General features: G+C 33.5%; 1 long non-coding RNA gene across 3 annotated transcripts; it reads left to right on the top strand.

The window, feature by feature from the left end:
- The first annotated feature begins 205 nt into the window (after window positions 1–205).
- Window positions 206–2424, top strand: LOC145140772 (uncharacterized). Of its 3 annotated transcripts, XR_013722279.1 has the most exons (6): window positions 206–422; window positions 503–576; window positions 765–859; window positions 928–1055; window positions 1886–2096; window positions 2239–2424. It is a non-coding gene; the product is annotated as an uncharacterized LOC145140772 (long non-coding RNA). The 3 variants fall into 3 exon arrangements; XR_013722278.1 differs by having other exon boundaries at window positions 503–859; XR_013722277.1 differs by having other exon boundaries at window positions 206–859.
- The last annotated feature ends 7516 nt before the right edge of the window (window positions 2425–9940 follow it).

Genomic DNA, 9940 nt, shown 5'->3' with positions numbered 1-9940 from the left:
TGACTTTTGGCTTTTTTTTCACTTAAAAGCCTTAAAAACTAAGTCAAACACATTTTAAAACTTTCTTTTAGAAAAAGTTATTTTATAGAAAATTATTTTATAAAAAAGACTTTTAAGTTTAAAAAGTAATCCCAAATACACCCTGATATGAAATCGACTTAAAAGAATCAACCCCGATGTCTTATCACCCTATCAGTTGTTTTTTTTTCATTTAAACATATGTTTTGTTGTTTTTTTAGTTATAAGATATTTGTTCATTTTCTTACTTCTGTCGTTGTGTTGAAGTTTTTGAAGTTCCGGAGAAGTCGGAGGGATGATTTCTAGACTCCAGCAAGTCTGGTATGTTTTTAAAGCAAGGTTGGTTCACGACTTCTGATTTCTTGTTCTTTTCCGTTGCAGGTTACCTGGTAATATTTTATTTGGTGAGTATCTTCACTATCACACCGTCATTTATTGTTGGTTCTTTATCGAGTTCTTTACTTTTTGTTTATGGTCGTATAAGTGCTCAAAGAAGATGAAGGCATAAGGGCTTTACGAAGATCACCCGCAAGGATAATGCCAAGACGTAAAGTAATTGTAAGTTTTTCCCACTTGTCTTTCATGTTTTTTTATTTTTTTTATAGGTCTATTTTGTTTACTTCAAGGGTTTTTTTTAGTTTTTTATTTTTAAGGATTTTTGTTCCCTTTTATTCTATCTAGACGGAATCACGGTGATGAAGCACCATGTTGTGGATCCTATGTGTTATTTAGATTTTGCTTTGCAGGAGGAGTAAACTTTCCAGGGGCTTATAAAGAAAAGGGTATTGATTGTACAAGGGTATATTGTATTGACGTTTTTGTATTGATTCCACTCTCAAAGGTACAAGTTGAAATCTTTATCTCTGTTTATGTTTAATTACATGCTCATATTTCTTTTATGGTTTATAGGAAGAAAGTGAGTTGATACCACTCAAAGAATTTGGGGATGCTCAGAAAACTATTTGTAAGTTCAACGAAATTTATAAGTGGATCAGTAGTTAATCAGCTTTCAACAAATCCATGTCATGTGAGAGAAGGTATTTAATCTTTGCTCTTAAGTTAAAAGATCTCGAATTTATTACATAATTACACAACGTCATTGGTTTATAAAACATTTTTTTTTGCATTTTTCGACTTCAGGTTCTGAATTTTGGTGAATCTTCACCTTTTTGCTTATTGATGTCCTTTCGATCTAACTTTCTTTTAATTATTCACGTCTTAATTATTTGTCTTTCTAATTTCTTGATTTTTTGTTATTGAATATTCTCTATCTTTGAATGATAAAATAGTTGTTCAAACTTCAAAGTATACTGTTGATTATGACTTAAAAGAGATCGTAAAGGACAAAGCCACAAATGGTTCCAAAGTCAACACATTTGTGTAAGCTTTCCAATGTAATTCAATTTTGACACTTGGAGGTAAACCCACTATTGTTTTATTCAAATTGTTATGTAAGATCTTTATGTTTACATGAACTTTGACTCCTTTATGGCATCTTTAGTATGATTTTAATTTTTTCTTCCATACCAGCTCAATTAAAATAAAAACCTTTTGTTTTAAATATTTTATATTAGTTTATTTTCTTTCTAAATTGGTCCATGTATACTACATATTAGTTACTTACATTTTATTTTATTTTTATGGTGATTATGTGTCAAAGTCAATGGTTATATCCTCATAAAAAGCACACTGATTTTCATATTGCTTTTATGTATATCCTAAGTAAATGTTTATTAAGTGAAATGAAGATGAACTATTAGTATGATATGCCTAAGATCGCTGATTGAGTATCTGAGTTGAAACACCTTCTTTTGGTTGCATAGTCTTTTGTACACTCTAATGGGAGCATTTTCGATCGTACATCCAGATGCAAAAGGAGAGAGGTGGCGCATTTGAGGGTCAATACCAAGAGAAGAAAATGACATAGCTAATAGTAAATATTGGATCTATGTAATTTAATTTTATAGTGTAGCTCTTTTTCTTAGTTATTGTCGGGATGTGAAAACTTGATGTTTGTTGTTTACTCCCAACGCAATGTATGTAGCTTCAATCGGTCAATCCTATCATCTTAGAAGAAGGTATTATGTTTTACTTTGATTTCTCTTTCATACAGATAACATCATCTGGGGTTTGTTCGATTGACTGTACTTTTCAGAATCAACAAATAAACTCACTGGAAGATGAGACAATCAAATAATGTTTTTGTGGTTTGAATTGCAGTTAAAGAAATTGTGCTTAGGCTTCGAGGGCAGCTATGCAGGATAAAATCGATGAACTTTCGGATGGTTTTGGAATTACTCTTGGTCCTAAATGTTTCAATTTTTTGTCTCATGTTTTGGTGTTAGGAAGCTCGCCAATTTAGACTGATGTTTACTAATTGATAAATGAGGAATTTGTTTGGATTTAGATAGTTGTAAAGGGTGGATGATGCTTAATGCAAGAACAAGCTTTTCATCTAAACTAATTAACAGTGGCCTAAATCAAATCCAATAAGAACCAATATATTTCTTATAGTCTCATTTTCATCTTACAATGGTAATTCCTGGTTATAATTAACATCTTATCTTCTTTTTGCAAATTAGCTTTCACCCTCGTATTTTTATTGGCAAATTAGCTTTTACCCTCGTATTTTAATCGGTTAGGTAGCAAGTATTCTTAGTCGACCGTTGTGTCTTATGGTTATTATAAATTAATAATCTTTATTGTAAAAAGAGTTAAGATAAATCCCTTCTTGATGACCATTTTCCTTAAACTTATTGTGGATATCAGCTTCAAACCAAAACAAAAAACAAAACTACCATAACGAAACTATTCATTGAAAAATAGTTATCCGTTGTCGTTGTCCGCCTCTTATTCTTTGTAACATTTTAATTGGAATCCAACAATTCATTTAGTCTTTTAATTCCAGCGTATCAAAGTCTTTGAAATCAAAAAATTTAAATCATATATGAAACTATTTGAGGAAAAGACATAGAAATGTGCACATGTTTTTTTAACAAAACAACATTCTTTTGAACAAATGTCTATATAGTTTATTGATACATTTTACTGCTATTTGCAAATGTAATGCGTGTTTTTTGAAATACAAAATATTTTTGAAAGGTACTAATCGACTAATCGACGAAAAGAAATGATTTTGTGTTCCATGAAATAAAACATGTTTTTGAATAAAACTAATCGCCGAAAGAAACCAAGTGTCGAATAAAGCTATTCGTCGTCGCCGCTTTGCGCGGTTAGACGCCTAGTGTGTGTGTGTGTGTCTATATATATATATATATATATATATATATATATATATATATATATATATATATATATATATATATATATATATATATATATATAATTTTTACATGGAAAACCTATGAGCTTGAGCCACCCCAACCTTATATTTTGGACAAAAATCCATCCAAACTTTGAACTACATGACGATAATGGATGATACATGAGAAATTATTTCATATTAGCAAAACATGTTTTTTGACTTTTTTATTATAAAACTTGAATTTAAAAGTGATTAAGGACGTTAAAGAAAGAGAGAGAGAGAGAGAGAGAGAGAGAGAGAGAGAGAGAGAGAGAGAAAGAAAAGAAACGAATGCTAAAACCACCTTTAAATCTATATTACCACAACACCCTCCCATGTAAACTTATCATCGTTAATTTATTGCTAATAAATTTAATTTCAAAAGTACATGTGTTTGATTTTTATAAGATAAAATCTGTTTTCGCATTTCCGCAAAATATTTATGTTTTCGCATGAACCTACTTGTATATATATATATATATATATATATATATATATATATATATATATATATATATATATATATATACGCACGTGCGTTCAATCGAGAACATTTCTTATTGTGAACATTTAAAAACAAATTTGGACCACATAATTTTTTCAATTAAAATTATAAAATAATATTCATATAAATCAAAAAATAGTTACAAACAATTAAAAAACTCACTAACACCACCTACCACCCAACCAACACCACCCACCACCATTACCTACAACCTACCACCACCTATCACCATCACCTACAACCCACCAACCACCACCACCAATAACCACTACCAACCACCCATCACCACATCCTACAATCCACTACCACCACCCACTTCCACCACCCGCTACCACCACCCACCACCACCACTACACACTACCCAGCACCACTACCAACCACCATCACCACAACCTACAACCCACTACCACTACCAATAACAACTACCCATCGCCATCACCCACGAGCCACGACCCGCCACCACCACACCCACCCCTACCCTCACCCACCACCATCGCCATCACCACCACCCGCCACCAACCACCAACCTCCACCCGCCACCACCACCACCGCACCCATCACCCACCAAAACAACCACCAATCACCACCACCACCTACCTCTACCATCCATTACTATTACCCACCACCACTACCCCCGCCCACCACCCACCACTATCACCACCAACCACTACCACCACTCATCACCATCACGTCCACCACTTGCCACCATTACCCCCACCAGCCATTACCACCCACCCACCACCACTATCACCACCCACTAACACCCACCACCATCACTACCACTCGCCACCACCCCCATCCCCACCATCAACCACCACCCATCACCATCTACCAACACCACAACCCATTACCACCACCCACCTCTACCACCTATAATTACCACCCGTCACCACTATCCCTACTCACCACCCACCAAAACCACCACATACCTCCACCAACCAACACTCACCACCACCACCACCTACTCACCCACCACCACCATCCACCACCAATACCCATCACCACTGTCTGCCTCCACCACCCATCACCACCACCCCTATCACACCTACCACCTACCACTACCCACCACCGCTACCATCATCAACCACTCCCACCAAACATGACTACATATCGCCACTACCTATCACCACCACCCACCACCATGCACCCATCAACAACAACACCACCCACCAACCACCACAACCATCACCTGCCATCCACCAGCCACCACAACTACCACCCCCACCACCGCCCAATATATCACCCTCACCACCACTACCACCTATTACCACCCACCAACCACCCCCACCACCCTTCACCACCTCGACCCATCATCCTATAGCAACCGCCACCCAACCACCTATCACCTATGAACCCCCCCTCCCCCCTATCACCCACCACTACCACCCTTAACTCCACCACTACCCATCCCCACCATAACCCATCTCCATCACCGTTACTACCCATTACTACAACCACTACCACCATATGTGATTAAGTTTATATAATCACATAAATCATATGTGATTAAATATATTTAGTCACAAAAATTACATGTTATTAAATACATCTAATCACATATGATTATATGTATCTAACCACATATGGTTTATATAGACAAGATTCGTTTTCATGTTCTGCATTCGATAATTTTTCTTATGCATTTAATCATATTTGATTATATAATATTTAGTCACATATGATTATATGTATCTAATCACATATGATTTGTATAGAAAATATTCTTTTTTGTCCATATAAATCATATGTGATTAAATGCATATAATCACATGTGATTAGAGGTATTTAATAACATATGAATAAAGTTGACAAAGAACAATTATTGAATCGAAAACACAATAATGAATCTTGTCCACATAACTCATATGTGATTGGATACACATAATAACATGTGATTATATGTATTTAATTATATATGATTTATGGAGATAATATTTATTTTCACGGTTTTAATTCAATAGTTGGTCTCATGTATTTAATCACATGTGATTATATGTATTTTAATCTACATATTATTTATGTGGATAAGATTTGTTTTCGCATTCTTGATTCAATAGTTTATCTCGTGTATTAATCATATTTGATTATATGTATCTAATCACATATGATTTATATAGACATTATTCTTTTTTGTCCACATAAATCATATGTTATTAGATACATATAATCACATGTGATTAGATGTATTTAATCACATATGATTAAAGTTGACAAAGAATAATTATTGAATTGAGAACACGATAATGAATCTTTTCCATTAAAATCATATGTTATTGGACACATATAATCAAATGTGATTATATGTATTTAATCACATATGATTCACGTGGACAAGATTTGTTTTCGCGTCCTTGATCCAATAGTTTTCTCGTGTATATAATCACATGTGATTATATGTATCTAATCACATATGATTTATTTAAATAAGCTTTGTTTTTTTCAAATAAAATCATGGTTAGATACATATAATCACATGTGATTAAATGTATTTAATCACATATGATTAAAGTGGACAAAGAACAATTATTGAATCGAGAACGTGAAAATAAATATTGTCCAAATAAATCATATGTGATTATAAACATATAATCACATGTGATTACATGTATTTAATTTATTAACAATCACAATTTCTTTTCCGTAAATTTATTAACTATATTATAATATCTATGACTAACAGACTAGCGACTAATACTATTTGTAATTTTCATTTTTATTATAAGGTATTTTATTTTTGAAGGATATTATTCTAAAAGTTTAATTAATAATCTATAATATTTTTATTAAGCTACACATCAAATGAAGCAAAACTTCCAAATGTTATTGAGGTATAGTGCTCAGTGACTACTTTTCAAAGGACCATTAAATAATGCTTATAAGTTGGATCCAAAGTCACAGTGGTTAAATGAGTGGTGCCGACAAGTTCAGATCAAACATGGCTTATTCGATGTTTTTGATTTCTGATATTCATTGTTATCTTAATTTACACCATTATCACCACCATAGGATAAAACAATGCATAAAATTACTGGTGGCCATTCTCGATTTATGTAGCTATAAATGGTTTGGATGAGAGAGGGGCCAACTCTGGTGACTTTCTACTTTTGATTTGCTGAAACCAGATCTGATGGCTACTGAAACAAGATCTGGTGGCGGTGGTCGGTATAACAAGATCTAGTGATGGTTCGAAAAGTTAAGAGGTAGATGAAGGTAGGAGGTGGTAAAAAGCATATCTGGAGAGTTTGAAGTGGCGGAAGTCCGATATAGTGGCAATAAATGAAAAGACGGAGGAGGTGGTTTCCGACAGTGGTAGGAGGAGAGCGATGGAAAACAAGCAGATTTAGAGGGTGAAAAGGCGTTGGTCCAGCGGCGTTACGAGGGTTACCAAGGTTACAACGACGTTCTGGTGGTTTCGGCGGTTACAACGATGTCCCGGTGGTTTCGACAATGGTTCGTTGATTATAATGGTGGTCTAGATCTAGCTTCAAGACGAGAGTGTGTGTATGAGTACGTGAAATCAGGTTTTAGAAAAAGAATTAAATAAGGATGTAATTATTTTATCATCTTAATTGAAAAAAATTAAGTGGTCCACAGTTGCTCTCGTTTCTTTTCAAATTGAGAATTGTTCTTGTTTGAACACACACATGCGCGCGCGCGCGCATATATATATATATATATATATATATATATATATATATATATATATATATATATATATATATATATAGAGAGAGAGAGAGAGAGAGAGAGAGAGAGAGAGAGGGGGGAGATCATTTGAGAACTATAGTTTCCCGAGAAATAAAAGTGGAGCGTTGTTTCATAAAATTTGATGACTTAGTAAATGTGGTATAATTGTAATTATGGTCTAAATGAATGGTACGCTGGGTTTTTTAAATAAAAATGATGGGGAAAATAGGGTATTAAAACCTAAAAACTATCTAAAAAGTAGCCAAATTAATATTAGAAATAAAATTGCTTATAGTTCTACCCCCCTCTTTTTCTCATGTTTTTGATACATATTTTCAATGTCAATTCGTTGGAGTATACCACCATCACCGACCTTATTTTGTCCTCCTCTACCTATTGAAGATTTAAATGGACAAGTCGATCCCCTGTTGATCGTAGATTTGATCGATTATCCAGTTAAAGAAGACGATCCTTTACTGATCTAGTATTACGGTTCCTCCGACGAATCGATTTTTTACGCTTTCTGATCTCACCAGACACATACTCGACCATAGATCTTAAATCGATGACAACTGAATATCTCTCCTTCCGGTGGTAAATATCTCGTTCTCATGTCTTCTTCCTCGACAAATTAACAAATCTAATCTATGCTCGAGTCTCCGTCATCGACAGAAACAGCCATTGCCAGTATGAAGTTATTGCTCCTGTTTCCGAATGATTTTCCAATCAAACGATCAACGGACACTTCCATGTCCACTGTGAATCAGGTATGTTGATCTAAATCCTTAGGAGGTAACTATGAAAGATACGTCGCATTGAATTGTTCGATTTGGATGAGATATCCACTTGTTTTTTGTTGATTCTAACATCTTGAATGTCTGTGATTCTGTATTGGACAAACCATACAACTGAAATAGATAAAAAAAAATTCATATTTAATATGAACTCATACACTACTAAAAAAACTGTATATCTGATTGGCTTGACATGGTTGCTCACATTGACTAGTTCTCTCATATAGATAATTATTAGTCTTTATGTTATATGTTTATTTGCTTGCATGATAGGAAGGAGGTAGGCTACTCCCTATTTCATGTTTCTCAGCTTCCCATGTATGGTTGTGTCCTGTATTTCAACTTTATGAAACTCTTTCAATTTCTATTATGAAAAAAAAATCATATATATATATATATATATATATATATATATATATATATATATATATATATATATATATCAAAAATAAATTTTTTTGATTTTTGTTAAATATTTTTCAAAATTTATACAATATTTTTGCTAAATTCAAAAAAGATAAGAATATTTTCTATATAATTTGAAGTTAATGTTATAAAAAATGATTTTTTTTAAAATATTTTAATGCATATTTATTTTTTTGTGCATATGCATAATTTAAAAAAAAAACCGGTATATGCACACAAAATTTTTTTTTAATATTTTTGCAAGTATTTTAAACATGTCATACTTAATATAAATGTGAAATTTAGCGCTAAAATTGTACATAGATAAAAAAAATTTCCATATGCATATGCAAATGAATATGCACATACACTATATACATATGAAAAGAAAAGTTTTTTTTCATACATATGCATATATCGTATGTATATATGCACATACGTTATATGCATATGGGAAAAAAATTCATATGCATATGCATATAACATATATACATATGCACATACGCTATATGTATATGAAAAAAAAATTCCTTTTTCATACACATATGCATATAGTGTGTGTGTAACATCCGGTTTCAATAAGTTTCTTATTTCAAAATTGTTGACAATAAATGGATCAGTTAAAGACCTTGGGTTTCAAGGGAATAAGGTTTAGAACCTATTGGATGTTGTTAATATAGAATTATGTGATCTAAGCCTTGGTTTTGTGTTTTGGAGTCAAAGGGGAAAGTAGGAAAAGTGATGTTTTGGGCTTCCTTTATGGATTATGGTTTTTAGTTTGGCATGTGTTAAGCCAAAATTAACTAGATAGAAGTGTAAGGCTCGCCAATACCTTTCTGTGGATATAAGGATCGCCGAAAACGGAGTTGAAACGAAGAAATTATGATTATTTGAAGCTGGAAAGGATTTGGGCAAAAACCGTCACCATGGAGTGGTGAGACGGGGCCACGAGGTGGTCTTCACCACGGAGTGGTAAGTCGGGACCACAAGGTGGTGATCTGTTAGGCCCAATCCCATGATTTTAGGGTTTTCAACGTATTTAAGTTTAATGCTCTACATTTTTGGGCATTTTATCAGCCTCCACCACCTTTAATACCCCTTGGGATAAATCCTAGCCTCCACCTTCAAGATTTGAACTCCTCCCCTATCCTCTTTCCTCTTTTGGATGTTTTTATGCTATTTTGATGAAGTTTAAAGATATAGAAGGTTTATTTGGTTGCAAGGAAT

The sequence above is a fragment of the Lactuca virosa genome, chromosome 9 (assembly GCF_052849685.1).
Source record: "Lactuca virosa cultivar CGN04683 chromosome 9, Lactuca_virosa_CGN04683_v6, whole genome shotgun sequence".
NCBI lineage: Eukaryota > Viridiplantae > Streptophyta > Magnoliopsida > Asterales > Asteraceae > Lactuca > Lactuca virosa.
Note: the sequence above shows the minus strand (reverse complement) of the source record. Positions and strands in the feature narration are given on the sequence as shown.